Below are 18397 nucleotides of genomic sequence, written 5' to 3'. Positions count from 1 at the left end.
GGCTGCTATGCATTCATTTATTCCTTCATTTATTTAAGCTGTAAGTCCAGTCACGTCACTCCTCTGCTCAAACCGTCTCTTGGCTCTGCCTCGCTCAAGGTAAAAGCCAACAAAGCCCTTCATATTCTCACGATCTAGTCCCCTAAACCTCTGACCTCACCTCCCACCATGCTGCCCTGTTCAGTGCGCTCCAGCTGTTCTGGCCCCTTGCTCTTTCATAAACCCACCAAGCCTGGTCCCTGCCTCAGAGTCCTTGTCCTTGAGAGTCTCTCTTTCTGGAACATTCTTCCCCAGATTCCCACACGGTTTATTTCCTTTATGTTTCCTAAGTCTGCTATAGCAAATTGCCACAAATTTGGTGCCCTAACAACAGAGATGCCTTCTCTAACAGTTCTGGAAAAACCTTTTTCCAAATAAGATTACATCTACAAGTTCTGGGGACTAGGACGTGGACATATATTTTGGGGGCCACCATTCAATCTACTATACTTCCCAATCCCCTTCAGGCCTTTGCTCTGATACTATGTTCGCAGAAGGACTTTCTCTGGCCACATTCCAGCTCTCTCTATCCTCCTTCCCTGCTTGATTTTTCTTTCTAGTACTTACTCTCAGGTATACCATTTGTAGTTTACTTATTTACTGATTTTTATTGTCCGATCCCCTAATAGAATTTAAGCTCCAGGATGATCGATTTTGGTCTGTATTGTCCTTTGCTGTACTCCTAATGCACAAAACCATTCTGTAAGCACAGAAGATGCTCAGTAGGTAACTGTTGTAAGAATGAGTGAATGAATGATCATAGTGAGCACCAGGCTCTGCTTTAAAAGTTATTATTTTCTTAATGTTTATTTATTTTTGAGAGAGAGAGAGAGAGAGAGAGAGAGAGAGGGAGACAGAGCATGAGCAGAGGAGGGGCTGAGAGAGAGAGACAGACACAAAATCCAAAGCAGGCTCCAGGCTCTGAGCTGCCAGCACAGAGCCAGATGCGGGCCTTGAACACACGAAGTGTGAGGTCATGACCTGAGCGGAAGTCCATCGCTTAACTGACTGAGCCACCTAGGAACCCCAAACTCTGCATTAAATAGAAGGATATAGACAGTAGGAGCACAGGAGGAGGGGAAAAAGCATTCTGTTTGGAGTCTTGTCCAGGCAGGCCTTGCAAAAAAGGGTATATTTGAGCTGGGGCAGGTGGGAATGGGGAGGTATGGGGATCCCCAGGAAGGGCAGGATCAAGACCCAGAACATGAGTGGGAAAGGGTGAGGAGCCTGGTGTGGCCAGGGTGTGGAGAAGGAAGGACAGAACGGAGAAACATGGTGCACTTGAGGCAGGAGCCAGGCAGGAGCCCCTTTAGCCTGTATCTCCCATCTTTGCTGTCCTGGCTCCCTTGAGGAAAATACCCCCACTGGAGACCCAGATTGACGGTCCTCTCCAAAACATTCAGGCAAGAGAAGCCCCACAATTATTCTCAATGACATCTGTCAAGGTGCCTTGGTGCCCTGGTTGGCACTCCATTGGCTGTAAGCAACAGAAGCCCATCTCAAACTGGCTGAAGCTACAAACGGCACTTAATTTGCCCTGGTATCTGAACGGTCCCAGGTGGATCTCATTTTAGGCTTGACTGCATCCAGGGCTCAAGGTGTCACCAATAATCAGTCTCCCCTTCTCTGCTGGGTTTTCCCTGAGTGGCTCTCAAGCAACAACCATGGACACACACACGCACGCACACACGTACACACACACACACACACACACACACACACCTTTAACAACAGGAGAGTGGCCAGCAGCTCCACACTCACAAACCCAGGAGGAAAAGAGCCCCACCTTCCCAGAAGCAGCAGCCAAAGTCTACAGAAGACCTTCAATGGGGATCCTTGTTACTATCTGATTATCTTTGAACCAATTTCAATGGCCAGCAGAATGGTATCTGCTGATTGGCCAGGCCCAAATCATGTGAACAGCCTTTATCTGAGGGGCGGGGCCAACTCCACCCCAACCGCAGGGAATGAGGATGGGGTGGGCGTTGGCTGCGATTCCTCCAAGGAAAATCCGGAAGCGGTGTAAGGAGAAGCCAGAATGAGCTGTGGAAAGGCGCAAGGCCTGTGGCTACAACGAGATGAGCAGCTGGGGTGCAAATTTCCCTGCACCAGTTGCAACTCTTCCTTTCTCTTATTCACTCAAGAGGACACAATGCGGAGACACAATGACAGGGTGAAGCAGAGGCTGTCAGTCTCCTGGCCTTTACTGGTCTAGCAAACAGGGCCAGCTGCCGGCTGCCGGTTCTTGCGTCTCTTTACCTGAGAACTTTCCGTGGCGCTGCCCACGCACGTAGTAAGTCAGAGCCGCGCTCAACCAGTTGTCCATGGGTGCTGGTGCATAGCGCCCAGCTCTCCACCTCCCCAGGTGCTACGCCAGCCCCCGGAGTCCTCCAGGAGGATAAGCTCTGGTTAACCCACAGTGGTAAACTAGCTTGATAACGTGCCCTTTACTTGGTCTTCCTTTCCCTTATCCTTTCTTGCTCTCGGACTCGTGTTCCTGGATGGCCAGCGATAGACCACCGTACTTTTCCTGAAATCCCAGTCTCCGGCCCACTTCCGGGGGAGCCCAAACTGACACACTGGAGTACCCTTGCAGCTGCTTTCATCAGTTTTCAAAAGCAAATCCCTGGCGAACTCCTGTTGAGACACAGCACAATGATGGGTGATGTGGAGTCCCCGGAGAGTTCCAAGCCTGGGGAGCGGCTGTTTGAGAAAAATCTTTCCTGCTGACTCTGTGGAGGCCGGTATGGAGGAGAGGAGGATCCTCGGAGGGGAATCTCAAAAGGGCCTGAAACAAGGCTCAGTGGGGTGGTGGCTCGTGACCCTGAAGGAAGGGGGGACCAGGGGCACTAGCGGGGAAGTCAGTAGATATGTCCTTGATCACACTCTGGGATGGTGCAGGAGTGGGGAAAGGAGGATGAACTGGGGCAACCTCTAGAAGAGCAATTTGCTGACCTTAAAAATGCACACATCCTTTGGTCCAGAAATGTCACTTCTAGGAAGTTATCCCCAAGGTAGACATGCTTGCACATGTTGTTAGGAAATAGCACACGGAACAGAGGACAGCCTTCTATTTCCCAAAGAGAACAAAAACAAAAACAACACATCTATTAGGATGGCTATAGTCAAAACTCAGAAAATGACAAGCGTTGGCGAGGACATGGAGAAATCGGAACCCTGTGCACTGTTGGTGGGCAGGTAAAATGGTGTTGTTAATGTGAAAAAAGTGCGGGGTTCCTCAAAAAGTTAAAAATAGTTACCAGGGATTCCTGGGTGGCTCAGTTGGTTAAGTGGCCGACTCTTGATTTCGACTCAGGTCATGATCTCGAGGTTCGTGAGTTCAAGTCCAATGTAGGGCTCTGCATTGGCAGTGTGGAGCCTGCTTGAGATTCTCTCTCACTCTCTGCTCCTCCCCACCACTCTCTCAAAATAAATAAACTTAAAAAAAAGTAGAGTTGGGGCACCTGGGTGGCTCAATCAGTTAGCATCCTACTTCAGTTCAGGTCATGATCTCAGGGCTCGTGCCTGAGTTCGAGCCCCATGTGGGGCTTTGCACTGACAGCACAGAGCCTGCTTCCAATTCTCTGTCTCCTTCTCTCTCTGCCCCTCCCCCTCTCACGCTCTCTCTCAAAAAAAAATAAACATTAAAAAAGGGGGGGGGATTTGGACACATGCTACAATATAGTTGGAAGTTGAGAACGCAAGTGAAATAAGTCAGTCACAAAAAGACAATTACTGTATGGTTGCACTCATGTGAGGTACAGAAAGTATCAAATACACAGAGACAAAGGAAGAGTGGTGACGGCCAGGGGCTGGGGGAGGGGGGAGGGGGAATTATTGGGCAATGAGCATAGGGTTTCAGTTTTACAAGACGAATCAAGGGTCTGAAGATGGATGACGGTGACAGTTTTACAACAAAGCAAATGAACTTAATACCACTAAACACACTTAAAAATGGTTACGATGGTACATTTTGTGCTATGCGTATTTTTACCACAATTTAAAATAATAAAAGGAAATGAAAACAAACCAACCACACGTTTGTGGGCCAGCTTAGATCTATAACTTTTAGGTATGTAGGTTAAATATTCAAATACTTATGTATTGAATAATGTTTTTACTTAGCTATACACATATTTTTAAATCACATATTAGCTAAAACAATACGTCACTTTAGAAATGTAGCTTTGTCTGTCTTATTTCATTAAATAATTGGGTTCTACTTTCTGCATTACACCTTCCACCCATGCATCTCGGTCATTTCTTTATCACTGTCCTGTGATCGCTATCTGCGTGTCCCCCTCTACTTTCCAGTGTGACTGCCATCTAAAAGTGTTTGCCACAGGCACTTAAGACCCTGTCCCCGAAATTTAACCCAGGTCCCAGCTAGCCATTAAAAAAATATTAGATCCTGCAGGTATAGTTCATTGCTTCATTTACATATAGAAAAAACACAAATATTTCAGTGATTTTTCACAAAAAAAAAAAACCATCCATGTAACCAGCATCTAGGTCAAGAAACAGAACATGCCCAACCCACCAGAATCCCCCTGACTCCCCTCCTGGCCACTGTCCTCCACCCACTGGCCTGATTTCTAACACCAGAGGTTGGTTTGGCCTGGGGATTTTTTTGTTCATTTGTTTTAAAGATTTTATTTATCATTTATTATTTATTATTTTTAGAAAGAGAGAGTGAGTAGGGGAGAGTGGCAGACAGGGGTGGGGAAGAGAGAGAGAGAGAGAGAGAGAGAGAGAGAGAGAGAGAGAGGGAGAGAATCTTATGCCCAGCAGAGCTGGACACGGGGATGCAGGGCTCGATCCCACAACCCTGGGATCATGAGCTTAGGGGAAATCAAGAGTCCAACGCTCAACTGACTGAGCCACCCATATGCCCCTTGACTGTTTTGTTTTGTTTTGTTTTGTTTATCACTCCTCTTGACTTCATTTCTTTATTTGCAATATAGGAATCATTTTTTTTAATCTTATTTATTGTGGTAACACATATATTTTGAAAAAGTTGCCATTGAAACCATTTTGAGGTGTACATTCAGTGATATTAATTATATTCATGACACTGTGCGACCATCACCACTGTTTCCAGAGCTTTTCCATCACCCCAAACAGACCCTTTCATAAAGCAATAACTCCTTATTTCCCCATCACCTCCAGCCCCTGCTAACCTCTGATCTCTTTTGTCTGTAAATATCTCATGTAAGTGGCATTGTCCAGTATTTGTCCTTTTGTGACTGGCTTATTTCACTGAGCATAATGGTTTCAAAGTTTATCTGTGTTGTAGCAGGGGTCAGAACTCCATTCCTTTTATGGAGAATAATGTTCCATAAAGGAATATATATATGGACGTACCACATTTTATCTGTTCATCTATTGTTCCCACCTGTTGGCTAGCTTGGCCTGCCTTTGAATTGTATATAAATGGAATGATGCAGCCTTTACTTCTTTATGTCTACCTTCCCGGACTCAACTTTGTGAGATTCTTCTATGCCTTTACCTGTAGTTCGTTCATTTTCAATAGTCTATAGTACTTGTATGTTTATAACACAAGTATCCATTGTACTGTGGATGGACGCTTGGTTTATCTGGCTATCACAAATAGTACCTAAAAGAGTACTTAATACTGTTACGTGTGTTTTTCAACACCACTAGACAGCTAACTTAATTCTGATCCCTCTACCTGGAGATAGCAGCAGATCCTAAGAATTAAGGGCTCAGTCCTGCAAGACTGTCCTCCCCCACCCCCTCAGATACTTACCTGTGCTTCTGATCCATAGGCTATAGATCAGAGGTTCTGACAACCTAATCGGGTTAGATTAATTTGCTAGAGCCACTTACAGACCTCAGAGAAACACTTTACTTCCCAGGTTGCCAGTTTATTATAAAAGGATCTAACTCGGGAAGAGATGCATAGGGCAAGGCTTGTGGAGGGGACGAACCTTCACACGGAAGTGCTCAGAACCCCGGCCTGGGGTTTTTATGGAGGCTTCGTTATGTAAGCATGGTACATTAAATCATTGGCAATTGGTGATTGAGCCCAATCTCTAGCCCTTCTTCCTTTGCTGGAGGTTGGGGGTTGGGGAGGGTGACGGAACTAAATTTTCCAACCCTCTAAACCCTGATGGGTCCCCTGGCAACAAGCACTCACCCATAGGTAACCTGGGGGCGTTCCAAAAGTCACCTCATGAACATAACAAAAAGCACTTTGTAGCTCCTACCACTTAGGAAATTCCAAGGGTCTTAGAAGTTGTGTGCCAGGAACCTTAAAGAAAATCAAACATATTTCTTATTATAAATCACAATAACACAGTGCTGCTATGAATATTTGTACACATGCCTTTTCATAAACAGGTGTATGCATTTGTGTTGAGCATACATCTAGAAGTGAAGCTGCTGGCTCAGGGAGTATGCGTATATTCAGCTTTCACAGATGATGCCAGCCAGTTTTCCAAAGTTGTGCTCTTTGTGTCCCCATCAACAGGGTATGAGACTTCTGGTTGCTCCACAACCTGTCAATGCTAGATAGTGTCTTTTTTTTTTTTTTTTTTTTTTTTTTTCATTTCAACCCTTCTGGTGGGTAGATAGTGGTATTGCATCCTGGTGTTACTTTATTTCATTTTATTTATTTTGAGAGAGAGAACGGGAGAGCGAGTGCATGTGAGCAGGGGAGGGGCAGAGAGAGGGGGAGAGATTGAATCCCAAGCAGGCACCGCACTGCCAGCACCAAAGCCTAACTCGGGGCTCAGTCTCACGACCATGAGATCATAACCTGAGCCAAAATCAAGAGTCAGATGCTTAATCTGAGCCACCCAGGCACCCCTGGGGTATTCTTTTTTAATGAAGTGCTGACCGAGTCATTTATCCATTTTTCTTTGGATCAAATGCTTTTTTTCCCCTTATTGTTTTGTAGGAGTTCTTTATCTATTTTGGATACAAGTCTTTTGTGGGACATGTGGATTTCAAGTATCTTCCACTCTGAAGCTTCCTGTTTATTCTTTCAATGTGTCTGGTGAATGGGTGCTCTTAATTTTAAAGCTTTGCTTTCTAAAGTAAATTTTGAAAAGGTTTGTTTACAGTGTTATTTAACACTTACAACTGTGAAGTCATATCCCCAGGAAAAATACTAAATCTGTGTTAAATGTCTTTGCCTCCTTTTCTCCCCCTCCAAACTAATTCTGTTGGATGTCCACCATAAACATCCAAAATTAGAATGCGCTGAGGTCATTTCAGGCTATTGTGTCTTCTGCAAATAGTACTTCCTTGTTTAAAATAAAGGAATCAGAAAGCTTCAGGTAATGGGAGAGCCTTAATCAAAACCTGTATATAAAAAGACTCCTTTTCTGAGAGATTTGTTTGGAAGGAAAAAATGTATTCAGGCATGGCTGGTCTTCACAGAAGTATTCGCAGTTCCACTGCTGCAAAAGAAAAACATTGAAAATACCCAAATGTCCTAATTATGGTACCTTCGTTCAATGGAGTACTGAAGAGCCATTCAACAAAGGCCAGATGAATTTATGCATAAGAATATAGACCTAAGAAGGAAAAAGGCAGGGAGCAGAACGATGTGTGTGATAAACCATCTGCAAGCAAGCGTCCCTTGTGCACACACAGTTGCTGGGAAGGAATCACACTGGTGGTAGGAAGGGAGTTGAGGGGTGCAGAGGTGGGGGGGGGTCAAATTATTTGGGACATTCAAAATATTTTTCTTTTAACTCATGGCTATCTATTATTTATTCCAAAAAAAAAAAAAACTATTTAAGAATTTGAAAAATACAAAATAGAGAAACTTGAAAAGAAATAAATACTTCCATCCTAGGAAATACATGCAGTTGTTTTTGTCTGAGCCCCGAATGGTTCCCTTCCAACCCGTCAAACTTCCCTCTACCCCTTTGCTACTGGAGGGAGGACCAAGGAGAGGGCTAAATATAGGGGTGTCTCCCTTTGGGTTCTACTCTCAGCAATGAGGAACCACATGTGTGGCAAACTCAGGACCGACTTCTCCATGAGGCACAATGGATGCAGTGCCTGAGGTCCACAGTTATTCTAGAGGCCTGTGGAAATGTTGTAATTATTTAAAATCACTAGGAAAAAAGAGAATATAATCCATCCTGGATTATATTTGTCTTTATACCCATACAGTCATAAAATATAATTTTGTACAATTATGTGTATATAATTTTTATTTTTTGACAAGGAAGGGGCTCATGATGGCATAAAAGTGCCTAGAAAGTCATAATGTGGTCCTAGCTACATAGTAAATACTTTAGGTTTGGGGAACAGATAGTCTGTTGTGACCGAACCCAGCCCGTGCAGCAGAAAACAACCATAGACAATACAGTAAGTACCCCCACGCGGGAGGATATATATTAAGACCCCCAGGAGATGCCTGAAATCGCTGATAGAACTGAATCTGCATATACTATGTGTTTTCCTATACGTACATGCCTACGATAAAGTTTAATTTATACATTAGGGATAGTAAGAGATTAACAACAATAACTGATGATTGAATAGAACTATTATAGCAAGTATTAATGAAAGTTCTGTGAATGCAGTCTCTCTCTCATACCTTCTTATACTGTACGCACCCTTCTTCTCGTGATGAGGTGAGATGATGAAATGCCTATGTGATGAGATGGAGTGAGGTGAATGACCCAGGCACTGAGATGTAGCAGGGGTAGGCTGCTGTTGACCTTCTAATAATTCCAGAGGGAGGATCATTTACTTCCGGACCGCGGTTGACCCCGGGTAACTGAGGCTGCAGAAAGTGAAACCACAGATAAGGGGGGACGGCTGTACACAGCCGGCAAGGAGTGGCTGTGTTCCAACAAAACTTTATTTACAAAAACAGGTGGGGGGGCAGGGTTTGGTCGAGGGCCAACCCTCGGCTGTGAGTGCCCAGTACTGCTTCTCATTTGTTAATGAGTAAACAGGCTGAAGAGGGGGACTGCTATGAGGCCTGACGCCCGTCTGATGGTTGACTTTGGGTGGGTGATGGGGTTGCATACTGGCCTGGGGGTCAGTTTTCACGTCCCCCCTGCTCCTACCCTGTATAGTGACCTTGAGCAAACTGCCGTCCCTTGCCCGGCCCCTGTCTATAAGATGGAGGCAGTGTCTCCCATTTGCTGGACTATGAGGAGACAATGAAATGGGACAGAGGACATGGAAGGGCCTGGAATAGGAAAAGGAGATTCCCACTGGGCAGCTCAGGGCAGGAACTGCCAGCTTCCTGGAAGCCTGGCAGCCTAGGGAACATACTTTGGCAGAGAAAAGAAGGAGGTGGGGGCAGCCAACAGCGTGACCCGAAACACAAACAGTCCCCAAAGAGAGGCCGAAACTCTTAGGTTGGTGAAAACACGCTTGTCAAGTTTTTGTCCAGCCTCTGAGCAAGATGAGGTGGCGGGGGGGTGGGGGGTGGAGGGGGGTGGGAGGGGAGGGAGGTGCCCCAGGCTGGTCTCCATTGGCAGTGGCCAGTAGTGGCTGGCAGGGACCTGGATGTGTGTCCAGCCAGAGGTTCTCCAGGTGTACCCGCGTGCAGTTGGTGATCAACCAGGACTCTGGCTTCAGAACTGGAGTCTGCACCTCAGCGGCCAGGTGCCCAGCCCCAGGGAGGGAGCTCCGCATTCCCATGTCTCTGCAGGGCTGCCCAATGGCCTGGTCAGGCAAGCTCTAACATGACCTGGAAGGAAAATTTGTAAGCATGTATTAAAATAGACAACACAGGGGTGCCTGGGTGGCTCAGTCGGTTGAGTGTCCGACTTCAGCTCAGGTCATGATCTCATAGTTTGTGAGATCAAGCCCCGCATCGGGCTCTGCAGACAGTGCGGAACCTGCTTGCGATTCTCTCTCTCCCTCTCTCTCAAATGATAAATAAATAAACTTAAAAAAAAATAAAATAGGGATGCCTGGGTGACTCAGTTGGTTGAGCATCCAACTTTGGCTCAGGTCATGATCTCGAGGTTTGTGAGTTCAAGTCCAGAATCAGGCTCTCCGTTGTCACCGCAGAGCCCACTTCGGATCTTCTGTTGCCCTCTCTCTCTGTTCCTCCCCTGCTCATGCTTTCTCTCTCTCAAAAAGAAATGAAACATTAAAAAAATAAAAGACAACATACATTTCCAGGGATCTGGGAATTTGACCTTCTCTCCAGTGTATTAAACAGAGCCCTGGCAGGATACAGAATTCACTCCAGACAGGACAAGTAACATGTCGAGTTTTCATGACTTACAGAGGTGTGGCCAGGGTCACTGGACCCTACAAGGAAAGTTGAGGTACCAGACGAGCCCAGTGGGTTGACATTGCCACCCTAGGCCTAGAGAGCAAGGGGAGGGAGAACATTACCAGAGGCCATCGTGAGGGTCTGCCTGCTGGAAGATGTGTGCTCCTGCCAGAGACTCTGATAAGTGGAGCGGACACAAGCTGAGGAGGTGAAAGTACCCTGACCCCCCTCTCTTCCACCCTTCAGACAACAGCAAGCACCTTCTGTTGGTGCATCATAACCCGAGGCCAGAGGGCAGGTGAGTCTGCTGGGAATGCAATCCCAGGGGCCAGGCTCCCAGGGCAGGTGGAGCCAAGCAGAGATGCAGGTCAAGGGGCAGATGGAGAAAAGCCTAGAGAAACGCTCCCAAGGATGCACAGGGAGGAATGGACAGGAACGGTAACCGCACCATTGTCTGTAATATAAACACATTAGGAGCAACTTATCTGCGGAGGGAATTGTTCTGGAAATCGATTGCGCCCAGACGGTGTCAGTCAGGGCGGGTACTGCTAAGCTGCAGAACTAACTTCACCCTTAAATCTTCATGATTTAACACACACAGTCGTGTTTCCTTGGCCTGTGTGTCCAGTGCAGGTTTGGGGCTCGGGGGGAAGGCCAGTCCTCTGCTCCACACAGCCACTCAGGGACTCAGGCTGAGGCAGCCTCTTCCATCTCAGAGGGCACCCCCTTCTCAACAAGAGGATCCGGGATCAGCCCTCCAGGAGGAGGGGGAGGGGGTTGAGGCCCTTCTGTGTGAGCTGCCTCTCCCCAACAGTCACACTTGCCACTTCTAACAGCCCTAAGTATGAAGGAGGTGGGCTGCCTTCCTGTCCACTCAGGGAGGACAGGGAAACTTGGCATCCTTGCCCCTAGTAGTCTCTGTGCAAAATGGATAGCAATGAAGAAGAATGAGCTTGATCTGTACGTGCTGACGTGGAAAGGTGTCCAGGACATGATATTGGATGAAAAAATAAGCTGTAGGACATTGCACACAATATAACCTTTCTGTTAAGCAAACAAATCAGTCATGAAACAAATACGACCGCAATTATGAACAGATAAATATAGAGTATAAATGCACAGAAGTGGTCCGGGATGATGAACACCACCCTGAAGGAGCAGTTATCTCTGAGCAGTGAGAAGGATCTGGATTCTTGCCTGATCTGCAATGTTTTCACTTTAGGCACAGAGAAAGAATGCATATAGTGCACACGAGTAATTGAGTGAGGGCTGGGACCTCTCCCTTCCTCCAGGGACCACAGGACCAGGTCTGAGATCAGCTCTGCCACTAATTTGCTCGGGGATCCTGGGAAAAACCATGGTGACTTTTTGGGCCTCAGTTTCCCCACTAGAAAATAGACCACACGCTCTTGAAAGCCCCTTTCAGATCCGCTATAGGGCTAATTTCCCTTCTCCTTTCCCCTCTGTCTTCTGTAGTCTGCAGAAGAGCCCTTCCCCCGCCCTCCCTCCCTGGTGCTGCTGCATGGACGATTTCCAGAATCACCACCTAGACATGGTTGTATGCTCTTCCATCAGAGAATATGCCACTTCTTATTTAATCAACGTGCTGTTATTGGGTCCTTTGGGTGCTTCCAGTTACTCTCATTCCAAATACAGGTGAATGAACGTTTTTGTGCACAAAAGTTTTCTCATGTTTTGAAAATAGATTTCCTGGGGCATCTGGGTGAGTTCAAGCCCCGCATCAGGCTCTGTGCTGACAGTGCAGAGCCTGCTTGGGATTCTCTCTCCCTTTGTCTCTCTCTCTGCCACTACCCCACCCCTCTCAAAATAAATAAATAAACTCAAAAAAAGAAGAAGAAAGAAAGAAAATCGACTTCCTTAGTATTGATTCCCAAACTGCTCACTGTATTTATGAAACTAAACAAGATCATGTGTTTGCAAAGCCTTTTGTTAACTTTCAAGTTCACACAGATGTTGGGGGTGGGGTGGAGAGGGCTGCACATCAGGTGACCTGGCAGACCTTGGTGAGCAGGGCATTGTGACTGGGGATGGGTTGTCTGGGCTTCTAGAGCTTTCACTCTACTTCTAAGTTGTATGTGACCTGAGGCAAGTCTGTCCTCACTGAGCCGCAGACTTTGGTGACAAAGAACTTGATTAAGTGACAGTTGTGCTTTGTTGTATTTTTCTCCGTTACAAATCACAGAAATTCCAGCTTAAATGACTGACGAAAGTATTTACTGGCTCTCACAAAAAAAGTAAGGGTATTGACATCAGGTCTGGCTACATCCAGGGCTCGAACAATGCCGTCTTTCTATCTTGTGTCTCTGTTCCCTTGCGTGCTGCTCCTTTCCATGCAGGCTGTTCCCACATACCGACAAAGGCCAGAGATGCCTTGGACCCCTGCCCGTCCCTAGTAGGAATGCAGGTGGGGATAGGGGATTCACTCCTCCTGCTTCCCACCCGCACTTACAGCTGGGGGGAAGGGCAGCCTTTCTGCAAGTTGTAAACTGAGAGTGGGAGAGGGCTGGCTCTTCAGATGAAGATCAAGGCGTGCAGCCAAGAAATAGGCGGTGGGCACTGCGGGGCAACAGCACTGATGCCGCAGCAGTAAGCAGGGCCTCCTGTTGGCCCGTATTTAGGTCCACCATTGAGCTGATTTCCCATCTTACAGCAAGGGTTGAGAGCTCATGGAAGTTGCTGGACAGAGCTGGGCTCCGGGCCCTGATGTAGGACTTTTTCTGATTCACCGCACTACCCCTTCTCTGGTGCCCTTTTAAAATGTTCTCAGGACAGCTCCTGCTGTCCCCACAGCCTAGAGCAGACTGCTGGTGCAGGGTGTCCGTGCGGCTAGCCTCCCAATAAAATTATGGGTCCCCTTCTGGTATCTGGGGACAGCGGGGGGACAGGAGCACAGCCCCCTCACTCCCGACACCCCCACCCCACCCAGGAAACTAAGTTCTGTTCTCTGGGACCCGTTCCTCCATGGGTGATATCATCTGCACACAGAATCCCTTGTCTGCTGAATGTCTTCCTCTCCATTAGGAGCTGAGTAAGAGGCTCTGGTGGGGAGTTGGGGGTGGGGACAAAGAACTTCATACACATCAGGAGAGGCTGGAGGGGGATTCTCTCTGGGCAGTGGACACAGCTGGCCTGGGCATCCTCCTGGAACCAGCATGGGTCTTCAGTTCTACAGAACTGAGAACACTGACTTGGGCCAATACCTGTTATGGTCCAGGCCTCAGTTTACCCATCTGTACAAGAGGGGCTTAGTCTGAGAACTCTGTAGCTCTAAGACTCACTGCTTAACAGAGGGCCACCTCCTCTTTGTCAGGCTGCTTGTCTCCTTTCTGTTCCTTAAACACACTAGACCTGGTCCAGCCTCAGGATCTTTGCACAGCCTATCCCCTCTGCCTAGGATGCTCATCTTCCTCAAATGTGAACCCCATGAGGGAGGCTCTCTGTGTTATTCACTGCTGGATCCTTGGCCTGCCTCCTGACATCAGCAGACATTTACTGAATAAATGAAGGGTCAAGAGCTTTGGATTCAGAAGCAAGTGGGGCTTGAGTTCACCACTGATTAGCTGTGTGACCTTGAGCAAATTCCTTCACCTCTCTGAGCCTTGTGCTCCTCTGGTATGAAGTGCAAACAGAAGAACTACCCCGTGGGGTTCTTACCAGGATTAACTACAGTAAAGTATATAATGGCTGGTGCAGTGTGAGCCCTTGAGAACTATTTGCGGTAATTCTGGATGTTTCTAAAATATTATCTGTAACTGTTTTGCCACGGGTTGAGAAAACTCCTCTGGGGCATCCATAGAATGCATCCACCAAAAGAAAACCATCTGTGGACACAAAAAGGGGTTCAAGATAGACTGTTTACTTGCTTATTTCATCATTATGGGCATATAATGCATGCTCATAAAAATTCAAGCAACAAATAAAGTGAAAGTTTTCTGTATCTTATGTTTCTCATCCAAAGCTCATGCTATATTCAATGGAAAAGGCAGGTGAAAAAACAACATGCCTGGTATGAACTCATGTTTTAAAAATAAAATATGTTAATATATACTCATAAAGGGAAGCCTATAGGGTTTACATTCAAACGTTAGGGTTGTTTGGCAGGAGAGTAGAAATTGCTGGCATTTTTCGTAGTCATCTTTGCTATTTCTGTGGTTTCCTTATTGTCCTTGATGGCTGACTATGTATTACCTTTTGCAATCTGGAAAAGCCCACGTAACAGTTAACTGAGCCTCCCCACTCCCCTCGCCTGCCACCATCTGGCTACTTGATTCCCAGGGACTCATGAAGATTCAGGTGTTCCATGTTGTCTTAGGCAGCATTACTGAGGCTTGGGCAGGGTGGGGGTGGGGGTGGCAGTAGGGAGGGGTTGTGTCAGAGAGAGAGAGCCCTGGTTCTCATAAATAGTTAAGGGTTGAAGAGATGGCTGTCTTGTGGTCATGGGGTTTGGTGCTATCCTAAGAAGACTCCTTCCCAGATGGACAAAAAGAATGCGTTAAGCTAAGCACAAGTTTGAAACTCAAGTTTGGAACCCTGGCCATCAGTCGGGGCAAAAATTGAAAAAACTAAAACCCAAATCAGTAACAGCTCACCATGTCTTAAAAAATAAAGGGAGTTTATTGATACATGTAACCAAAAGCCTAGGGCCCTAGAGCTTCAGGCATGGCTGGATCTAGGTGCTCAAATGTTGCCTTCCAGAATCTTCAAGGCTCTATTTTCCTCTGTGCTGTCTCTGCTCTGAGTCGGGCTGTCTACATGCGGTGGCAAGATAACCCATTGGCAGCTCCAGGCTCCAGTTCTAGTAGCTTAGCAATCCTAACAGACACAGGGCTTCTCTCTCACAGGGGCTCTAGAAAAAGTCACAGGGAGGCCCTGATTGGCCAGGCATGGCTTTTCTGCCCACCCCTGAACCATGAGCTAGGGTGCTGATTGGCTGGTCCTGGGTCACGAGATCATCTGGCCACCAAGGGGATGGGGTCAGCTCTACCAGAATCTGAGGCCTGAGAGGGAGGGAGGGGTTGTGCTCACAGGACAATGGGGGGGGGGCTGTTTTCAGAGGGCACAACTCCTCTCCAGGAGCTGTGCTCCATGAAGTGCAGAAATGTCTTCTATCAGGAAGGCAGGATTAATCAAAGCACCCTGCCCTCAGCTCTCCCAAACAGTGGACAAGGGAGGCCGACATGGGGGTGGGATGGGGGCAGGGAGAGGAGTAAAGGGTGTGTGTGGGGGGTGACGGTGGTGGAGGGGAGTCCTGTCCTGCCTGAAGACCAGAAGGCAGGGCAGTTCAGAGTCAGCAAGGGGCTGTGGCTACATCAGCCTCCCTTCCAGATCTCAGTATCCCCATGGGTACAGAGAGGTTGATCTGACTGAAGCTGACAGGTTTTAGCATGGTGCTGTGTATCCTTGGATGAAATTATCGGGAATAGCTGCCTCTCCCTTTCCAGTGACTCGGAATGATTTCTTAATGGAAATCTAGTTTATTGCTGTGATCCATGCTGGCAGGGAATGATACCATTTTTTTTCCAGGAGGGGCCTTTTAGCTTGGTTGTAAATGAAGGGGAGTTTGGAGGCTATTTCTGGCAAAGACTGAGGTGGGTGAACAATGTGTGGTTGGGAAATGTCAGGAGCCCTTGGGGAGAAACCTGAGTCAGGGTCTGGGAAGAAGGGCTGGTGCGGAGAGCAAGGAGGGGCTGGGCAGCTGGGAGGGGAGCTGGTGGGACAGGAATGTCACTCCTCCCGGCACCTGTCCCCAGGCTTGGAGACCTTTGACCCCATCCCACAAACACTCCTGGAGAGAAAGGCGAGGAGGGAAGCCTCCTCAGTGCCATCAGGTACCTGCGTCTAAAATAGAGATATTAGTAGCAAACTACTGAGAGTCTGACATGGGCTGGGGGCTGTTCTAAGTGTGTACAGGGCTTCCCTCAGTCAAGCCTCACAAGTGTATGAAACAGGCATGGCTATTAGCCCCGTCCTACAAGTGGGGAATCTGAGCTCAGAGACATGAAGCGCCTTGCTCAAGGACACTCAGCGGGTGAGCAATGGAGCCACGATCAACAACTGGGTGCCTGTAAGGATGGGCAGGCTAGGCTTGGAGGCAAGCGATGGTCAGGACACGACTGCTGGGTGAGCCAGCGGAGGAAGGCAGGAAACTCAACTAACTTGAGGAAGGAGGGTGGGAATCTGGAAAAGGCAACCCTTAATCTGGGCCTTGAAGGAGCTATACAATTTAGACAGGCTGAAACGTGCAAGGAAGAGTTTTCCAGTGGGAGGGAACAGCATAAACAAAGGCATAGAGGCAAGCAGGTGCAGGGGACATTTGGGACAGGACAAGCAGCCTGGCAGGGTCTCCCCCAGTGCTTTTGGGTCACAAAGCCACTTGAGCAGTGGGATGAGGGTGGTACTACTGCACCCTGAAAGGGCCTTGAGGCCTGGAATTTCCAGCATTTGGGGGGACGGCTGCGGGATGGCTATCCCCAAGCCGTGGGTAGTTTCAACCCGTGAAACCACACAAGGGGGCAAGGGGGGAAAGCCTTGGGCCCCAGAGCCAGGACTGGAGGATGCGGAGGCACAGAAAGGCTTGCTCCCCTTGGGCCTACGTGGAGGAGTCCGCTGCAGTCTGGGAGGCTGTGGATGGACAGGAAGCCGGCCATTCCTTCTGTGAGCCAGAGAATGCCCTCTGTGTGAGCCACAACAAAAAGGCTTTTCTGCCAAGTTGGAGGGGGAGGAAGAGGCCAGTTGGCCCCTGCCCCAGCCTGAAAGGGGGCTCTGTTGGTGGCCCTGGGGTCTTCGATGCCTAGAATGTATGGGGAGGGAAGGCCAGGGTGGGCAGAGGCCTCCTCATCCTTATCTCTGTTCTCCAGCAGCACCAGGGTGAGCTGGGCCTGAGCTGCTGTGCGAGACAATCTGTCTGGGTTCTTCTCCCAGCATGGCCATTTCCTAGCTGTGTGACTTTAGCCAAGTCACTCAACTTCTCTGAGCCCTGCTTTTCTCATGAGTAAACTGTAAGTGGAGGAGTATGCACGGCCACTGGGGTCGCGATTGCACACTGAGCAGTTGCTGAGTGCCGGGCACCATCACCAGCCCTGTGCAGCCATCCATCCTCCTTTCACTCTCCCAGCGACCCCCGGCAGGTCATGTCACCCCCTCCATTGAGGTGTAAGCACCCTCAGCCTCAGGCCGAAGCCCAGGATGTTTGGAGACTCTCAAACTCCAAGCTGTGCAAATGCAGAGGCAAGAAGCCTGGAAGGAACATGCCACAGTCAACACCGGCCTGGGGAATTGGGTCGCTTATATTTTGCTTCTTTTTGTGTATCTGTTACATCGTAATTATCTTACTTGGGAATTAGCAAAACGGGGACCGTGGGGCCCATGGTGAGTTTAGGTAGAGCCACATTAAACAAAACCAATGTAAAGATGCACGTTCCTGTTAATCCTGGTGGGGGAGGGGTGTCAAATTGCACCGCTGGTCTCTCTGAAGTCACCTCTGAGACCTTCACACTCCTCGGCCCGAGGGACAATAAACGGGGCTCCCCAGATGAGCTGTTCCTTCAGCCATTGGGTTTCTCTGAGATGTTACCAGAGAGCTCAGGGGTGCAGGTCTCCTCAGGCAATTTCCTGAGGGGCTGAGGCCTCGTCTGCCAAGTCTTCCCTGGCCTGCGCCCTGAGGAAGAGCTCGGTGAGAGGTCTCACATCCTCTCCTTTTTCGCCCCTGTGCCGCCACACCGCCCTCCACCCGCCTGGTGACCTCTGGGCTTCTGGGTGACCCTAAGGCTGCAGGCTTCGGGCAGACCTGGGTGGGGCCCTGTGGCTTCTGCCACAGAAAAGCTGACGAGATGGCTTCTGCCTTGGCCCTCCATGCTGACTGCCAAGGCCCCTGTGGTGGGGGAGCTCACAGGCCATTTCCTAGCTGAGCCTGAGAGGCCTTTGGGGCTTCTGAGGGCCAGAATTTCCTACTCTCCTCAGCCAGTTTTCAACACAAAGGGAGGAAAGGGTGGGATCAAGGGGGCTGGGGAAGAGGTGGGCAGCTGAGGGGAGGGTGGGGCCTGCAGCAGGTTGAAAGACCCTGTCCCGCTGTCGTGGAGGCCGGGCCCGCTCCCTGGTCGGGGTGGAACC

The sequence above is a fragment of the Felis catus genome, chromosome E2, assembly GCF_018350175.1.
Source record: "Felis catus isolate Fca126 chromosome E2, F.catus_Fca126_mat1.0, whole genome shotgun sequence".
Classification (NCBI taxonomy): Eukaryota; Metazoa; Chordata; class Mammalia; order Carnivora; family Felidae; genus Felis; species Felis catus.
The sequence above is the reverse complement of the archived record's forward strand: the minus strand, read 5'-3'. Positions refer to the sequence as shown.